Below are 20,839 nucleotides of genomic sequence, written 5' to 3' on the forward strand. Positions count from 1 at the left end.
ACTACATATAAGGATTTACGGACATACCCCTAGTTATAGAGTAGCTGCGATACTAAAAAGAATGATGATATAGTAATGAATAAGAATTTGCCAGAGCGTATCATGGTAGTTTCCAAATAATAATGTATTTAATTACCTAATAATAGAGTAGTAGCACTACTTATACGGATGTACGGACATACCCCTAGTTATAGAGTAGCTGCGCTACTAAAAAGAATGATGATATAGTAATGAATAAGAATTTGATAGAACGTATCATAATAGTTGCCAAGAAATAGTTTATTAAATCACCTAATAATAGAGTAGGTGCACTACATATGTATAAGGATGTACGGACATATCCTAGTTATAGAGTAGCTGCGCTACTAAAAAGAATGATGATATAGTAATGAATAAGAATTTGATAGAACATATCATAGTAGTTTCCAAGTAATAATATATTAAAAAATCTAACTAAACAATAGAAGCACTACATATAGAGATATACTGACATAAACCTAGTTATAGAGTAGCTGCGCTACTAAAGAGAATGATGATATAGTAATCAGTGGCGTGCGAAGCACTTTGTCTAGGGGGGGGCATTTTGAAGATTTTGTAAAATTTTGCCCCCCCCCTAAATCAAAGTGCCCCGGGGGGGCACTTTGCTTTAGGGGGGGGCATTTTGATTATATATACTAATTTTAAATAAGGGCGTTTTAAGGGGTGGGATTATTTGATTATGGGCCTCCTAGTCCTTATCCCTTCTTCCCCATCCCTTCCCCCATCCCTATTTCCCATTTATATCCCCCACCTCTCCCCCCCCCCATCTCTTCTCCCCATCCCTTCTCCCCACCCTGCAATGACCGAAGGGAAGGGAGCTAGAAAGCATCTTCGAAAAAATAGTACAGAAGATAAATTAACCTCCCCCCCCCCCTCCACCACAAAACATTTTTAACGGGTGGAAGGGGATGTTATAAAATCTCAGCAGGAAGGATGAATAACCCCATAAAGAAAAATTGGGGGGGGGGGGGAGATAAAAAACACTCATTTTGGAAATAATTTACAAAAAATTAACCTAATATGAAAAAATGATATTAAATATTTCTTTATTGTATGAGTAGCTCTCATGAGATAGCGGGTCAAGTCATAATGTGCTTGAACGTGGAGCTTGATAGTCCTAGTGGCTATACAAAAGTGTCTCAGCCTACTCCATGACTACTTAGGTCCAAACCCTAAGAGACTATGGCTAATCAATCAATCAATTTATTGTATGACAACAAGGACGACAACATCTTTAAGTAGCAAAGCACAAAAAATCATTAATAAGAATACAGACAAGTAGATTTAAAGAGCATCTGTTGAAATAAATATATATTTTAGGTAGAAAAAGTCACAAATCCTTTTCCCTGTATGTTGTGTGATGACAGTCAAAGTAAATTACATACTGGATGATCGAAACAGCGTGAAATTTTTTTTTTAGTATTATAATCCACAAAAAAATTTATCATACCATAAAAACCAAAGATATAATGAACTATGTAAAAAATACAAAAAGATTACTTGTCCTTTCATTGTGATAAAAAGCAGAAACCATTTGGAAGGGCGCGAAGCGCAAATTTTTTTCTTCAAATATGCAGGGAGGGAGGGGTTTTGGGCTATTTATTACACTAGTCCCCAATATTTTATAGCAGAAACCATTTGGAAGGGCGCGAAGCGCAAATTTTTTTCTTCAAATATGTAGGGAGGGAGGGGTTTTTGGGCTATTTATTACACTAGTCCCCAATATTTCATAGCAGAAACCATTTGGAAGGGCGCGAAGCACAAATTTTTTTCTTCAAATATGCAGGGAGGGATGGGTTTTTGGGCTATTTATTACACCAGTCCCCAATATTTCATATAAAATTTTCTTATTCATTGGCTCAACAACTTTGGGGACTTTAATGGAATTTTGATTGGTTGGTTAATTAAGTCGAGTTTCATCCACTAATTGTAATCTATATAAGGGGTAATTTTGTGTATCATCATTGGGAATGTACAAAATTTCTTTGGTAAAAAGTTTATATTATACAAAATAAAATACTTCCTATAACCTGGTTTGTTATGTTCCGTGAAAAAAGATTATAACCTAATTTCTACACTAATTTAAAAATTTGGTAAGGTTAAATGAATAGCAACTGTCTGTTTGGCGCGAAGCGCCAAAATTTTTTTTTGTGGAGTATTTCTTGATCTTTTTTTTGAAACTGGGATAGTTTTGCTTTTTGTAGGGTAGGGGGCAAAAAGGGGCATTTTTGTTGACCAGGTGGGGGCAAAATGGGGCATTTTTAACATTTAGGGGGGGGGGCAGGGGGGGGCGGTAGCTAGGGGGGGGCAGGGGGGGGCGTTTTGGTCGCTAGGGGGGGGGCGATTGCCCCAAATGCCCCCTTCGGTTCGCACGCCACTGATAGTAATGAATAAGAATTTGCCAGAGCGTATTATGGCTGTTTCCGAGTAAAAGCTTTAAGAGAAATAGATTGCATTATTATCGTTCGACCAGATTTTTGTACTGTTTTTGTAAAATATGCAAGAAGGGGGGACATTAGTATCATAAGTAACTATGTTATCTAATTCGTTGCTATAAAATTTCGAGCTCTTTTATTGAATTAAATTGGTCCCATATCCTATTTTTTCTTATTTGTCCGATTATTCTTTTTATTTTACTAGTGGCTACGCCCCCTAGAGGCCTCTAGGGGCACTTGTAGAGGGGGGAGTTTGAATTCGGTGGTAACTAATTTTTTTTTAATTTAAGATGTAAAAAAGGAAAAGAAAAAAATTGAGAGGGGGGGGGGGGTTGGATTCCCCCATTTTCAATTTTCGCTTTTAAAAAATCAAATTATTTTTCGGAGTGGGTTATCTTTTTTCTAGTGACGATTTCTCTAGGGAGGTTGGTGGTACCCTCCACAAAAATAGTTATAATCTTTCCAGGACTTATGAGAAGCTACCCTGTTAAGGAGAACCATATCGCTTCAGCGGTTAGCGAGATCTTTCAGTACCAGCAGACAGATAGACAAACGGACAAACAGACATCCTGTTACTTTATTATAAGGATTGCTCTTTTTTTATGAACTATACATTTTGCCATACAATAAAGTTGATATTCTACTCTACCACATAAGAAAATAGCTTATTGTTTTATTCTTATTATTTACTAAGTATATTTGCGATAACTTTTATTTAATGAAATCTTCCAATTTTTACCATGTACAAAACGGCCTGCTTAATTGCTTCAAGATCCATGTCAGATCTATATAGGAAATAAATGTCTATAAACGAGCTCAAGTTTTCCAAGGAATATTTGTTTAAAACTCATAGTGCTCCAATAATCCATAATAAACTCTCATTGCCCAGAACGATAAGACCCATTATTTTACTTTATTAAAAATAAATTCCTTTTTTTAATTTCATGTTGCTATTTACCTTATATCAATGTATTTAATTTCTAATCATAAAAAAGAAAATATAAATTTATAAAATAATAAAATAATAAATGTAAGAAAACTCTGTTTTAACCCTTAACGGTCGGGGGGGGGGGGCGTTGAACGCCCCCCCCTCCGGTTTTTTCTATCTCATTTTCTGTGTGTGAAAGATGAAGAGCCCAAACTGCTTGACTTTTTAAGTATGGGTATGACACATAACTGAGAGTTGGAATTTTTTGAATATCTCCATCCTGGCGGGCACAGGATGCCAGCAAACCTGGCAGGGTCATCCAGGTAAAGAGCAAAAATATTTTTTTGACTAAAACAAAGCATTTTACCATACCAAAATACTAAAAAATCCTCTAGTAGTACATCCTTATATAAAATACAGGTGTTCATGTCACTTTCAGGTTCCAGGTATGATCCTGCAGGTCCTGATCCTCCAGGTCTCCAGAAATCTTTAAATGGCTCCTTTGGCCGCAATTTTTGACTTAGAGACTTCAAATTTTAAACTTAAGCTTTTCTTACATGTCTACATAACGTATTAAAATTTCATGAAGATCCGCCGCCGTTTTCCCGCCGACCGCCGACTGCGGCGGCTGGCAGCTGCCAAGTACAGCTGCGGCCGCTGAAATTTATATTTTGATATTTCTAATGTAAAATTTACATAAAGATAAACATTTTTTGGGAAAAAATTTTTCTTCTAGCTTCAAAAATAAGAAAATTACAGCCGTTTGAAATTTTTAAGTAAAAAAGGACCTAAAAACAAAGGTTGTTAAATAAAAGGGTGAAGGAAGCGAAAATTGACTTAGACTTATAAAAGGTCGGAAATTCATTATCAAACAGGGGACTTGCACAAAAAAATTTAGCCCTCTAGCTCTAATAGGAACTGAGATAATTAGGGGGGGCGTTGAACGCCCCCCCCCCGACCGATTAAGGTGCGGCAAGGGGCCCGACTGTAAAGGGTTAAAAGAATTCGATTGTGGCAACACTTTGTGTGTTCAAATATTAAACTAAAATTGTAATCATCATCATTAACCCTTTGGTGATGGTAATGTAAAGAAAAAATATAATTTAAAAAATCTTTTTAAAATCATTTAGATTATTAAATATTTACTTTCTTTTAGATAGTAATGCCGGGTGAGGAAAATAGATTTATTGAGAAATAGATATTAGGGTGGGTTCATATCGGAATTAGACAAAGCGGGGATATGCAACAGATAAAATTAACCTTAAAAACATTTCTGACCGAAAAAGAATTCTAAAAAATTGAGTTTTAGAACACGACCACTTAAAAATATAATTCATTACTTATTAGTATGCAAAGACGACATTCAAAAATTTTTTTGAATCAGAACTATAACTTCATGGTGCTCCCTGGAAAGGCCTTGAGGAGCTGAATCAGGAACTTTTGTCCGTTTCAAAATATCTCGTTCCTAGCCTTAGAAATCATTAAAAAAACAAAATTTTTAAAGGTTTATTGAGAATTGTCCAATTTGTAGAGGTTTTTTAGATTTTCTCAGGCTAGGAACTAGATTTTTTGAAACGGACAAAAGTTCCTGACTCAGCTCTTCAAGGCATTTCCAGGGAGCACCATGAAGCCATAGTTCTGATTCAATAAATTTTTGACTCCCATTTACAAATAGCTATACAATGGAATGTCTGGTCGTCAGCGGTTTTAAGACTTAGGATAAATTTTAAATCATCCAGAGGTGTATTATATCTATATAAATTAAGTGCAGATCCCCGCTTTGGCATCAGAAAAAAAATGTCCAAAATCGACCCACCCTAATAGATATGCATATAGAAAACTAGCCAATAGGGAGATAATTATATCGAGCCAACTCTAGTACATTATACCATTATCATTAGAATGACTATTCTTAAATTTGCCTACAACTGTTCCGCAGGTCTAAAGAAGAGTTTTTAAATTGGAACTTTTGTTAATAAATGTATAATATACGTAGATATTAAAAGTCGTCAATTTAGGTTGCCATTTCCCCATTTATTTGTCAGTTCGTTTATCCAGTAGGAGGGGATGAGTTAGAGGGGGGATGGGTAGATCGTTATTTTAGCCCGCTACATGGTTCATTTCATTTTAGAACATAAAAATCTGCTGTAAGATCTAATTAATAGTAAATACCTTTTTAAATGAAAATTTTTATATGACTACAGTTTTATGTTGATGGCAGCCCATTAGTCCCTAATATCACAAAATTCAATAAAATTAAAGGAAAATGATTTTTGTTCTTCAGTTAACCTCTCCATGTATCCCCCTCTCATTATATCAAAGTCAATTTTTGTAAAGCCTAAATAGAAAGGAAGGGTATTAAGTTGTGGGCTGTTTATCAAAACTAACCAAAAAACGTTCATGACCAATCCCATTTCATGTTTACAGTTTTTCTATGATTTGACATTTAAATTAAGATTATATAACAAGAATATAAATAAAAAATCTGTACAGGAAAAATGTAAAACTTTACTATAAAGAAACTTAAATTTTTGGCGTCATTATAAAAACATAATTTAAGTCAATTTCCATAATACACAAATCTCTAAAAATTAGTAGGGGGGAGGGGGGGGGGGGGTTATTAAATAACAAACTTATGAGTGATGAACATTTGACGTTTCTACGTTGCTGCTCAAATTATTTCCTAAAGTCCTAGTTATTATGTCGACATAAGTATGTAGTCAATAAAGTTTATCAAGTTACGACTAACAAATCAACAATCCGATTTATAAAATGACTGTGCACAAGCTTTCCCTCAAATGGCCTGTCGCGCACTGAATTTCCAACCCTGCCGCTCTTTATTTTAAAAATAAATTTAAGATAAGGGGAGGGGACAGTCTTCTTTTATGCTTAACACTTCGGGTGGGATGATTTTGTAAGGGAACTATGTACACAATATAACCTAACCTGAAAAAAATACACTTCCCCTTTTTTAAAAAGAAGGTGTATCAACTTTTTTTTTTATAGCTAGCCGGTTCTTTTAGTAAGTAGTAGATGTAAAATTTTTCATAGAATTCAGATATGCAATCGGTTTTTTTGTAGACCTCTTATTTTTAAAGTAATTTAAGTTTAAAAAAAAAAATTAAGTCGATTTTAAGGTACTAAAATGCAACAAAAAAAAGAAAGAAAATGGCCATTATGAACAAAAATAGTAAGATCTTTAATTTGACACCTTACTTTTACAATTCTGTCAGGTAATTATTGAAAAAATTGATTTTTTTAAACCCACGAGAATAAAAACTTTGAACTTAATTTTATTATTTCACAGGTAAAAAAATATGGGTTCATATATACCTTTAGAATCAGAAAAATATTACAAATTCATTGTAAGCAAAATTGAAAAAAAAAGTTTACAATATAGTATATAAACTACAATAAAAGGAATTATATGAAAATATCATATTATATTGTAAAGGCAACGTCTTAATTCTTGAATTGAGTATAAAAATGGGAAGGGGGTAAAGAGGGGGTAAAAAAGGGAAGACGATAGTGTTGCCTGAACAAAAAATACAATTGGCCATTTGTTTAATTTTTAATTTTTTTACTTTTTTTCAATTTTGCTTACAATGGATTCGTAATATTTTTCTGATTCTAAAGGTATATCTGAACCCATGTTTTTTATGTCTGTTTGAGAAAATATTTAGGTCTAAAGTTTTTATTAAACCGAGGTTAAAAAAATAGATTTTTTCAATAATTCCTCAACAGAATTTTAAAAGTAAGGTGTCAAATTAAAGATCTTACTATTTTTGTTCTTACTGGCCATTTTCTTCTTTTATTTTGTTGCGTTTTAGTACCTTAAAACCGACTTAATAATTTTTTTAAAAAACTTAAATTACTTAAAAAATAAGAGGTCTACAAAAAAACCGATTGCATATCTGAATTCTATGAAAAATTTTACATCTACTACTTACTAAAAGAACCGGCTAGCTATAAAAAAAAAGTTGATACACCTTCTTTACTTTAAAAACAATGGTGAATGATGTTCTGTTTAACACAATACTTTAAGGAAAACGCTGTATAAACGAATAAACACCATTATTTAATAGTCAAGTTACATTTAACAGTCAACCAATTACTGAATATTTCTAATTATCTTGGGGGTAGGATAAATAAAAATTAATAGGATTTCAGTTGTGTATCTATTATTATTATGCCCTGACAATTATTTTGATCACCTGTAAAACTTTCTCAGTAAGGACAGATAGATATTATGTACTATACTAGCGGTTACGCCCCTAGAGGCTTTTAGGTAACGGGGGTTAGTCATTCATAAAATTTTAATTTTATTTTTATAGAGAAAAAGTAAAATAATAGTTATTTCTTGCATCGTATTATAAACAGCTTTCCGCGGATATAGAATGTACAATTAGCCCCGAGGTGCCGAAGGCACGGGCTAAAAAACTGATTTTAATCTTATGATTGTACATTTTTATATTCGTAGAAAGATGGATATAATACGATGCAAGACATAGTTTTTTCGTATGGATAAGAACCGGTTCTTATCCACCAAATTCGAATGAATATGGAAGGGATCTTTTATTTCAGGTACCATTTTTATTTTTGGGAGGGTGAAGGTAACTTCCCGAAATAGTTAATAAACCTTGCCTATAAGAAGCTTCACTACATAAAAGATATTCATATTAACCAAGGAGATTATTAGCGAGATCTTAAGGTACATATATGCATTCTATTTTAAAAATATATGAAAAGATGGATTGATAGATAGATTAATGGACAAGCCAATAATTTAATGGATAGATAAATCAATGGATAAACAGATAGATAGATAAATCAATTGATGGATAGATAAATCAATTGATTGATGGATAGATGGATGCTTTGAAATATTATAATATTTAAAGATGAATGTATGTCCAAAAGGATGCATTTATAGATGGTTGGTTTGATAGGCAGATAGATTTATTTTCAGATAGATCAACATAATCTAAGCTTTTGATTGTACTATCCTAGTCTAAGAGTTCTAAGTTTGAGTTGAAAACAATTGCCCCTTACTTAGGCCAAAGCATTGACCTGACCCTCGACTAACTATAAATGTTATGACGCGATATGGGCCGAGATTACTCAAAAAACAACGAGTTTTACTATACTAAGATAAGCTTTCCCTTTTTATAAAAAATAAAACTATGAGTCGATGACTCTACCTTTATTTTAGAAAATCTGTTTTTTTCTCCGCCCATTATTCTTGTTATAGGTTGCTTCAAATTTTTAAAATTTATTGTATATTAAATGTATAAAAAATGTGAATGAAAGATTTAAAATTTGAAAATGCTTTTCTTGGCTTCTTTACATTAGCCAACATTTATAAATTAAAACAAATATGCTATTAGAAATGCAGAATAATAATGTATAAGTTTAAACAAAAATGCTTAAATACAGACATACTGTTTCATACATACATACATTTTTTGGACTGTATTAGAGAGTTGCTTTCCTTATAGCATTGTACCTTGTTATAATAGGAATCAGTATGTCAAAAAACAAGAATGACAACATCCATAAAAGCGAAGCACTGAAACAGTATGACAGTATTACATTTTTAGTACTTGATTATAGAGTTGCTTCGCTTAAAATATTGTACTTTGTTGTCCCAGGAATCAATATACCAAAAATCAGATCAATTGGATAATTGGATCTCATAAAAATTTCTTGTTAAAAAGTAGAAAAATCAACATATTTTAAATAGACGTAAGTACATTCTGGTAGATTTCAGAGTTGTTACGCTTTCTATATCATACTTAACCACAGCAGGAATCACCATGATAAGTCTGAAATCGATAGTTTATTTCTTTCAAGCATAAATTAACGACAAAAGCTTTCCATGACGGACGAGCGTAATGACCCTAATTATAAAAGAGCTTCTTCTAATACCATTGTTTTGCCGAGACTCGAGCTCGAGTTTCGTGGCACCCTAACTCTTATTCAATCCTAGCTGTCTTCCGTAACTTTAAACCTTCCTTTAACCCTTAACCCACCCCCCACCCCTTTCAAAAAAAACTTTTGAAGCAGGGATCTAAAGGGGTAAGACAATGACCAATAAATTGATGTACTTCCCCATTGATGATTCAAAAGATTACCCCTTCTGTAAATTACAATTAGTGGTTTAAACGTTTGGACACTGAACTAAATGAACTAAGCAATCAAAATTCAATAAAAGTCCTAAGGTTGTTAATCCAAAGAGTAAGACTTTGAGGACTAGTGTAATAAACAGCTCAATGTCCCCTCCCTCCCTGCTTTTAAAGCCACTTTTCCTACTTAATCCTTTAACATTACAGTATTCAATTTCTAATTTTGGATAACTTAACTTGCCATTTAATGAGGGGGGGGGGGGCTAAGATGTTTTTTCAAAGCTGCAAGAAAAATTAATAAACTTTTTAGCGTTTTAACACAAGGCAAAAGGCTTGTTGGACATTGTGGCAACAAAAGTATGTTAATTTTGCGTGCAGTTATGAAAGAAATTCTTAAACCTCTTTAAAAAGCTAAAGAAGCAATGTGCTTTGTTTACAAAAGTAGTTAAAGCCATTTTCCAAAAGGGTCACTAAAATAAATTAAAATACAGTTAAATTTTTCTTTGCTATATTTTGAAGATATTTATTTTGCAAAAACACTATTACATAAAAAGAACAAAATTAGTAGGGGTTGGGGGGTGTAGGGGGAGGGGTAAAATGACGTGAATAACAATCTATTAATGGGAATAATAATGTATTACTTGTCTAGGATACAGGGATAGAACAATGGGGGATAAATAAATCTTTCCCCAAATTTTAACCATTGAAATCTACCATTAGTAGGTAATAAATCCTTATAATAAAGTAACAGGATGTTTGTGTGTTTGTGTGTCTGTGTGTTTGTGTGTTTGTATGTTTGTACCGAAGGATCTCGCTAACCGCTGAACCGATCAGGTTCTCCTTAACAGGGTAGCTTCTCATAGGTCCTGGGAAGGTTTATAACTATTTTCTTGGGGGGTGGGAAACCCCCAACCCCCCCAAAAAAATAAAAAATCCCCCCCCCAAAAAAATTAAAATTTTTTTTTTTTAACTAAAATTAAAAATGAGGGGGAGGGGGGGAACCCCCCATAAATTTTTTTTTTAACTTTTTCTTTTAAAATATAAAATAAGAAATTGAATTATTAAATTAACTCTCTCCTCCGAAAGTGCCCCTAGAGGCCTCTAGGGGCGTAGCCGCTAGTATAAATATAAAGAGAGGTTTGTAGAGTAATGTAATAGCTATTACTATTATAGAGTAGCTACTAATAAACAGTAAGGGGGGGGGGAACTTACAAGTCAATATTAGCTATTTATAGCATCGTATTATAGACAGATTTCCGCGGATATTAAGATAAATGTTTAAAACCAGTTTTGTTAGACCATATCCTAACCTAAAGTAAAACACAAGCACATTCAAAACTCCCCCCCCCCACTTATTTTTAAATTATTTCAAAATAAACGGGGAGGGGGGGGGGAGGAAGTATCTGTGGCCTACTAGCATCGTTGAGAAAACCGCCCCACTGCACTGACTTATACCTATATCCCTGTATAATACAATACAATAATACCAGGGAGAGAGGGGACATTGGGCTGTTTATTGCACTAGTCTCCAAAGATTTTTATTAAAGTTTTCTTATTCTTAACAACTTTGGGGACTTTTTTATGATTGGTTGGTTTATTAAGTTGAGTATCCAAACGTCTCAATAACTAATTACAATCTTTAGAAGAGGCAATTTTGTGTGGAACATAAATTAATCGGTCATTGTCTCATCCCTTTATATCCCTGCAATAATGCTAATAATAGCCCCTTATTTAAATCTTTCAGTGTGAAATAACAACAGGCTTAATCTCTATTATACAAAGTTGACTTTTTAAAAAAGCGAAGCTTTTCTATAATTAGGTCAGGTCCGTCCGTATGTCCATGACGGATAAATCTGGTCTAGGATTATTTTATTTAAGAATAGTCCTATCGATTTCAAGCTTTGCATAATGAGTCCTGTAACAGTTGGGTACAATTTAGAATGCGTATCAACCTTATAATTACTATCTAATATAACTAGCGGCTTCAAAGATATTATACATTTTAACAGATTTTGTCAGATTTTTGCTATGTTGCGTTGAAGTCTCTAAGAATACAAAAAAAATCGATTTATTTGTTATTTCTCTTGGGAGGGTGGTGGTAACCTATGAGAAGCTACCCTGTAAAGGGAAACCGTATCGGTTCAGCGGTTAGCGAGATCCTTCGGTACAAACAAACAGACAGACAGACATCGTTCAACTTTGTATTATAGGTTATGATACATAGTTATTTGATGAATGGCCATTCAAGCCAATCGACACAATGCTCTAAGCATAACATCTCTATGATATATTCATTAAATATAAGTATGTCCATTTCAAGCCAGGAATTCAAAGGGATAAGACAATGGCCGTTAAATTGATGTACATCCACAATCATGATACACAAATCACCCCTGCTATAGATAACAATTAGTGATTGATACGTTTGAACACTCAACTTAATGAACTAACCAATTAAAATTTAATAAAAGTCCCCAAAGTTGTTGAGCCATCAAGTAAGAAAACGTTAAATTAAACTTTGGGGACTAGTGTATTAAGCAGCCCAATGTCCCCTTCATCCCAGATTTAAAGCACCGTGTATTTAAGTAATTTTTAAAAGATTTGAATTTGTTTATTTTTAATCGTCTGAATTTCTGCTTCGCTTTCATGGCTTTTGTCATCCTTGTTATCTTGCATATATGTATTAGAATTAAATGTTGTATAATTTTGTGCTGTAATAATAATTTGATTACAAACCAGTGTTTGTAATTGACATCCAGACTATCTAATTATAGAGTTGCTTTGCTTTTAAAAACATTGAAATTAAGACATTTAATTTTTGACAATGTATAATTATTGATATCCAATTATAGATATACTAGCGGCTACGCCCCTAGAGGCCTCTAGGGGCATTTGAGGAGGAGAGAGTCGAATTTAATAATTCGATTTCTTATTTTAGATTTTAAAAGAAAAAGTAAAAAAAAATTTTACGTCGACGTTTGTTTTTCGTTGAACTCTCTTTCTAAAATTGAGAAATTTAAAATTCTTTTTTTATTTCTCTAGGGAGGGTGGTGGTACCCTCCCCCAAAATAGTTATAAACCTTCCCGGGACATATGAGAATCTACCCTGTTAAGGAGAACCCGATCGGTTCAGCGGTTAGCGAGATCCTTCGCTACAAACAAACAGACAAACAGACAGACAAACAAACAGACAGACATCGTTCTACTTTGTATTATAGATTATTACTTGGATGTTGCACCAGATTTTCATCTAAAGTAATACTCGCAGCTGGCTAAAATAACGATATCAACCAATCCATCCCCTTTACTCCATTCCCTCCCCTTCTGGACGAACGAACTGACCGATTAATGAGGTCCAAATTAGTGAGCTACATGGACGAAAAATTTTCCCCTTTCATAATATCCATGTATATCTGTATATCAATTGTCATAGCGTCTAATTGTCGCGTCTGTAGTCAAGGAAGTATCGGGTTCTAGTCCGGAATAAAACTGCACGATAAATGGGATGTATAATATACGTGGATATCATGGCAGGGCAAAATTGTCTTCAATTTAGTTTGCTAACATGGAACTAATTTATTGATCAGTTCGATCATCCAGCAGAAGGGGAGGTTAATGGGGATATCGTTATTTTAGCCCGCTGCAAGCTTCCCTTTATTAGACATAAAAGTAGAAAGAGTACTATGGCGAATAAAAAATAAATGTACATTACTTTAATTACTATACAAGTTTGGGATTTTAATACAAACATTGCAAAATTCAAATTCAAGTTAATTGAAAAAAAGTTTATGTTAATTTCGAGGTGAATCATTTAAAAATTTGTAATTTTTTTTGGAGTAAACGTACTAATTGATTTTAAATCTTTTACATGTATATGAAGTCAATTGATAGTAGCGCAGCTACTCTATATATAACTAGGTTATGATCGTACATTCAGAGATCTTAATTAGCTTCTCAGTCATTGTTCATTAATGGATTTAAACACTAGATATAACAACACTAAATGCTTAAAGTTTAATGAGCAATTTAAAAATGTTATATATTTGTAATTTATTGGTACATAATGAATTTTGTTTCTAGAGCGTAGGGGTTAAAATTAGGGCAGGTTATCTGTTGGAGGGTTAAGGATATGCAAATAATCTTTTCAACTTGTTATGGACATAATTAACCTTGTTTTTATAGCGATGGGGTTAAAATTAGGGCATCTTATCTTTTCGGAGGATTAGCGCCATGAAAAAAAATTGTAAACTTGTTATTGCTGCGCTACCTATGGACATAATTAACCTTGTTTTTAGAGCGCATTGGGTTAAAATTAGGGCAGGTTATCTGTTGGGGGTTAAAGACATGTGTTTTTGCATAGGGGTGATAAATTATAATAATTGGAGAAGTAAACAAATACAGTAGCAAACTTTAGGGCCCTTAAGGAGCCATTTAGGAGTATAGACCAAAAAATCAATCATAATGAAGATTTCATGAAATTTAAACCCTTATTCGTTCAGTTGTTTACGAGATATTAACGAACAAACAAAAAATCATAATATTTTTAAAAATTACGAATAACATAATATTTTACTAATATGCAAAGAGGAAGGGGACATTGGACTAGAAAATTTAACTGGTTCCCAAAGTTGGCTCAAAAAAGATTGGGTACATTTAATAAAATTTATTAGTTGGTTCTAAACTAGAAGTGTCTAAACTTTTCAACCAATAATTTTGTTCATAGTCATCAATCAATCGTCTCTTTTTTATTCCTTAAGATTTCTTAAAATTTTCATGCTATGATCACTTTTATATGGTGACTTGTTCCCCCCCCCCCCCCCCTCCGCCCATACAAGCCCCTGAATCTCAGGGGACTATGGTGATTTTCTCGATATTTCTTAAGGTAAATTATGGGGACGGATGTATTGTCATATGTGAAATAAGAAACTTAATATTTCTTTCCGATATACTACACCAGTGCAAAGGAGCGGGGGAAATTACCCCCCCCCCCGATCCCGACCCCTGCTGTCATACATTTTGTCAGGGAGGGAGGGGATATTGGTTTGTTTATTACATTAGTCCCTAAAGTTTTTAAAAACATTTTCTTATTCGTTGGCTTAACAACTTTGGGAACTTCTACTGAATTTTGATTAGTTGGTTCATTAAGTTCAGAGTCCAAACGTTTCAACCACTAATTGTAATCTACATAAGAAGTAATTTGGTGTATCATCATTAGGAATGTACATCAATTAATGGGCCATAGTCTTATCCCTTTAGATCCCTGCATACATTTTGTTTACAAGATTGTATGAATTAACCTAAATTTTGTTAAATGATTTTTAAAAGCGAAGCTTTTCTGTTTTTACGTTGTGTATGTTCGTCCATAACGGATAGCTCAGAAAGTAAATTTAGGCATTACAATTGACTTATCGAATTCAAACTGTATGTAAAGATTCTTAGAATGATAGGGTAAAATATGTTGTTTTGACAACAAGTTTTTATTTTAAAAAAACTGTTAATTCTACCATAGGTGCTCTTTGAATCTTTGGTAAGAGTAGAAAATAGCCTAAAACCATCCCGTTTCCATTATAAAGCTTTCCAGAAATGAACAAACGGTTTAGTCGTTAGTGACATAGACAAAAAAATACTTATTGTTTAACGCTTCAGGATAATTTCAAAAAATTACAAAAAATAATTTTAAGAATATTAAAAATAATTGTTTGCCATTTTATCTAAAGAATCTTTTCAGAATTAAGAAGGAAATCATTAAAGAATTTAAAAGGATTTATTAAGAGGGGAAAAGCAAGGATGACAACATCCATAAATGGCCAAGCACAAAATAAATTGTTACTTATGTGTCAATATTAGTCCATGCATTTTGGTAAAGAAAATCTTCATATTTTTATATCGGTCGTGTATCTTTAATAGCAGCCAAAGATATACGCCCCCGATTGCTGTATGGAAAGACGGACAGACATATCAATGGAGTTTTAGAGCAGCTATGCTACTTATAATATTATAATCCTTTAATTTGTTAGGAATAAGGTGTATTAATATCTTGAAAACTAATTATAACCTCCCCCCCCCCCCACCCTCCCCCTCTCTCAGCATGACGTACAATTTTGGCCTTTGACGGATTTTAAAAAAAAGGTTCAAAGATTTTCTTTAAATAATGTACAGAGCATAATTTAAACAATTAAATTAAGTATTTCTAAAGAAATTGTCTTTGAATTAAATCAGAACAAAAATAATCAGATAAAAATAATGTTTAATGTTTGAAAGTCCTAACTTTGCTTAATATTGAGTTGTGCCTGTTCAGGGGTCAAGAAATTGGTTAACTTTTTTTCATTATCTCACCCCCTCAAAGTTTATAAACGCGTTTTCCAGTATGGCTTTGAAACAGATTGATATCCGTTGGATAAGAACAGGTTCTCAGCTACAATGAAAAAATTATATATTTTACATTTTAATATCTGCGGAAAGCTGTCTATAATACGATGTGATAAATAAATATTCTTATTCGTTGGCTTCTTGATAGGTCCATAAAATGTAACAGAGTCTAAAATTTTCAACAATAATTTAAATCTCCATGGCGGAAATTTTGTCTATTGTAATTGATGTATTATTACTTGGATCTTACACAAGATTTTTATGTTCTCGAATAAAATGAAACACGCAGCGGGCTAAAATTACGTTTTCACACTTTCACTCCCTTCACCCTTTCCACTCCCTTCCTGCTGAATGAGCGAACTGGCCAATATATAATAGGGGAAATGGCAACCTGAATTTACGAAAATTTTTCCCTATCATAATATCCACGTATATTCTACATCCATTATTGGAATTCCAAATCTTTTACATAAAGACTTGAGGGGAAGATTAATTTCTATTCCATTAGATATCCCTCTCAAAAGAAAGAAACAAGAAATTATGAGAAAATTTAGCATAAGGTGTAAATTCCTATTATGAACTGGTTTAAAGAGATAGGAAAATGGGCGATAATTAAATCCTCCACAAAAAAATTATTCTTTGGAGCTTAAAAATTATTGTAAGGGAAGAAAGAAGATGCATAAATTTATTTGAGCTATTGCTCTTTCCCTCCATTTCTTTCATAGAAAGAGAGAGAGAGAGAGAGAGAGAGAGAGAGAGAGAGAGAGAGAGAGAGAGAGAGAGAGAGAGAGAGAGAGAGAGAGAGAGAGAGAGAGAGAGAGAGAGAAGAGAGAGAGAGAGAGATAATTAAGAGAGAAAGAAAAAGTTAGGGAAATAAATTGCTGATAATAGATCTTTCTCATCTGTTAAGCTATTACACCAATTAGTTGTAGACTCTATTTAGAGAAAAACTATGATTTTAATGAATATATTTTTGGACATATTTTCATTTTTATGATTTGATCAAAGAGATGCCTCGATTATGATATTGTACCTTGTTGTTCTAAAAATCTGAATTACAAAAAAAACAGATGAATAGGATAATCATATCATACGAAAGTTTTTAATGTTTCAAATGGACGTACGAACTTTCTGGTAATGCTTGTAGAGTAATGATTCCTAAATTATACCTAACTGTTATAGGGATCAATATCATCAAGTTTAAAATCGATAGGACAGTTATAAAATGTATAACCGTTTCGGACGTACGAATGAAAGGACGGACAGATCCTAATTAAAGCTAGGCCTTTAAAAAGAAGTATGTGGTAGTATTTTTTAACAACATTTAGTCGAGTTATGGTAAAGTTTCTTGAACATTTAATAGCAAAAGGACTGTACACATAACAGCACATATGTTCTACTTATATAAAAGCTCAAGATTTATACTTATTTTATTATACATGATTTTTTTCAGTCTCTGGTTGAGAACCGGTTCTAATCCAGTGGATATGTATCAGTTTGCAATCCATACTAGAATAAGCTTTTTTATTCAATCTATTTTACAAATTACAATATTTTTTTAGTCTTTGGCTATTAATTTGCGCCTGTTTATGAGCCAAAATTGATGTCTTACTTTAAAAAAACAATCTTAATGTCTTTATTATACGGCAGTTTTTGATAAAATGATTCTAAATTACCTCTATTATTGATCTGTTGACTGTTGGTGTGTCATATTACTTCTTTTCCTAGCGTCAAAGTCTGCACAAGATTCAAAATTTATCAATTTAAGTTATACTATTCATAGGTGTTGCATTTTGGGACAATAAACACAAGATGGGAGAGGACATTGGACTATAAAATGGGACGTTGCCGTTCCTGCAACTGGCAGAAATACAGTGGATGTATTTTTGTCAAAATTGTTTGCCTGGATGTAAAGCCGACAGAAATTTGCTATATATCGTAGGTATGCTGACAAATATACATCTAACACAGGCATTTAAACATCCAAAATTGTCAATTATACATCTATTTCTTGCCAATTTCACATCTAAACTTTTTTATATGTTATAAATACATCCTGTACATTTCAGGACTATAATTTAAAATAAAAGATATTGGATCCCATAATATTTTAAAGAAAGAGAGGCAAATATCAATTAAGTATAAATAACAGATTCTTAAGATTTTCTATTTAAACATTAGCTTCCCTTCAACAAAAAATATTTAATAGAAAGCAAGGAAAGGAAAACAGATGGATGGAAAAAGTGAGGTATAGAATGCTTTACCATAAAGTGCATATTGAGCACTGAAAAAAACACTGATTAGATCTTTGAAAATCAAGAGGGGACAACTCTGATATAAGAAACTATAAGACAATTAAATATTAGGACAAACTGGAAAGCAAAGTTCCATGGAATAAAAAACAGGATAGTTAAAATCAAATTTACTAATTGCCTCCATTATTTACTGTGAAAAAGGTACATCATTTAAAAAAAGCATCCTTAAATTTTCTCAATTAAAGTAATATTTTATTGCAAAACCAAAATAGATAAACAAAAAATCTAATAGATTTTACAAGGGGGATGGGGGCTGGTTATAGTTTTATAATATTGAAAATTACAAGGAAATAAACATTTTTGTAAGGAAATGTTGAGCTATTTATCACATAACATCAATAATTTGTACAATATTTTACTCATATATTAAACTTTATCGGCGGTGAAATTGTAAATGTATATATGTATGGATTATGATAATTTTATTTAGTTTATTATAATGTCTGATATTAAGGTAAAAGTTTATTAGCATAGTAAAATATATGTGCAACAAATAGTATGTACATTCCTTGTATTATGGATACAATTATAGTTATCAAAAGTGTAAGAATTATAGATAATACTTAGTCTTACGTAAAATCTAATCAGTGAATTAAAGAAATATCTAACAACTTTTTAAATTCTTTATTTTTGTACAGTCCAAGAGAGGAAGATCATATTTTAAGAAATGAGTTGCTGCATTTTCCTAGCCCTGCTGTATTGTATTGATATCTTGTATTGATAATAAATGTCTACTATACAGTTCACTATTGTTTATTATTAATTAAAATATATAGGATGTATTTATGACATATAAAAAAGTTTAGATGTAAAATTGGCAAGAAATAGATGTAAAATTGACAATTTTGGATGTATAAATGCCTGTGTTAGATGTATTTATGGCGGTTACTTCAACTATGACTGTATTTATGGCAGAGTTTTTTACATTTTGACAAAAATACATCCAGATGTATTTCTGCCTGTTGCAGGAACGCCATGTACCCTATAAAATATCCAAATGTTTTTGCCTTCATTTTCTTAAAAGTTTTAAGCACTTTTGATAAATTTAGATTTGTTTAAACAAATTTTTCCATCAACAATTTTAATCTAGCAGTATTAAAATGTTTGTGAATGAGAAACTTATCGGTTCAGCGGTTTGCAAGATCATTAGCTACAGACAAAAAAAAGCTTATACTTTATACAATAGAATAAGAAAACAGTAAAAATGATAAAAGATAAGTCAGAAAATTTGTTATAATATTGCAGAGCTGGATCTTTAAATCATTTTAGTGGTAAGCCAGATCGGGGTGAGCCAAATTTCAGCCAATCACAACGCAGCATTTCATAAAATGCTGTGCTCTCATTAGTGGAAAGTTGGCTCACCCCGATCTGGCTCACCACTAAAATGGTTTAAAGATCCAGCTCAGGTTAGGTTAAAAAGGTTTAGGAAAGCCCTGCAGGTAAAAAGTTAAATGTTAGGGGGACCCAAACCATTACAGCTAAACTTGCATTAATTAACTTAAATATTTTTACAGTTGAAGAAATGAAAAAAATTTATTAATGAAAGGTGCAGATCGCATAGAATAGCAAGACTTGAATTAATTAACTGTGATATTTGAAAAGTGCAAGAAATTCAACTAGAAATAGACAAACTTAACTTATCTTAATTGGTAATCTGCCACAATAACATTCATACAGACAATGTTGTCAACATTTATATTAGAAAAGCAGGGATCTTAAGGGATAAGACAATGGACGATAAATTGATATACATCACCAATGGTGATCAACAAAATTATCCATGTTAAGATAACACTTAAATACTACTAGTGGGTAACCAAAATTTAATAAAAGTAACCAACATTTTTGAGCAAACAATTACAGCGTAATAAATCTTTGGGTACTACTGTAATTTATAGTCCAATGTCCCTTCCCTACCAGTAATAGTTATTTCTTTCATCGTATTATAAACCGCTTTCCGCGGATATAGGATGTACAATTATAAGATTAAAACCAGTTTTTTTAACCCCGTGGTGCCGAAGGCACAGGCTAAAAAAACCGGTTTTAATCTTATGATTGTACATTTCTATATTCGTAGAAAGCTTGATATAATACGATGCCAGACATAGTTTTTTCGTATGGATGAGAACCGGTTCCTATCCACCGGATTAGAATGAATACGAGAAAAATGGATAGTTATAGCCCTATAGGAATGGATTTTACAAGTAAGCTAAAGTACAAGAGGAAAATTTAAATCATCTCAATTTGTTTTTATTTTATTGGGGGGGGGGGGGGGGGGTTGTGTAAAACCTCTTAACCACCCCCCTTGGACAATCTTGTTTCTGTATTTCAAGTTTCTCATTTTGGCAATTTTCATATCAGATTTTTATTAAAGCAATAGGAATACTTGTCATTTGTCCTTTATAGTTCTCGGATGTTTACTAAAAGTAATAGAATGTATGTGTATGAAATAGTGTATATTATGACTTGGACTTATATAAAATTTAGGTAGCAATATAATATAGTTTGAGATTCTGATGCTTCCCCTCAAACTGGCTAGTGAGCATAGATATCAACAATATATCTTAAATAGCAGCTAAGATCATTTTCCCCATAACGTTGCGGTCAGAAGCGCGGACTGAGGGACAA

The sequence above is a fragment of the Acartia tonsa genome, chromosome 12, assembly GCF_053477335.1.
Source record: "Acartia tonsa isolate MP-2025a chromosome 12, ASM5347733v1, whole genome shotgun sequence".
Lineage (NCBI taxonomy): Eukaryota > Metazoa > Arthropoda > Copepoda > Calanoida > Acartiidae > Acartia > Acartia tonsa.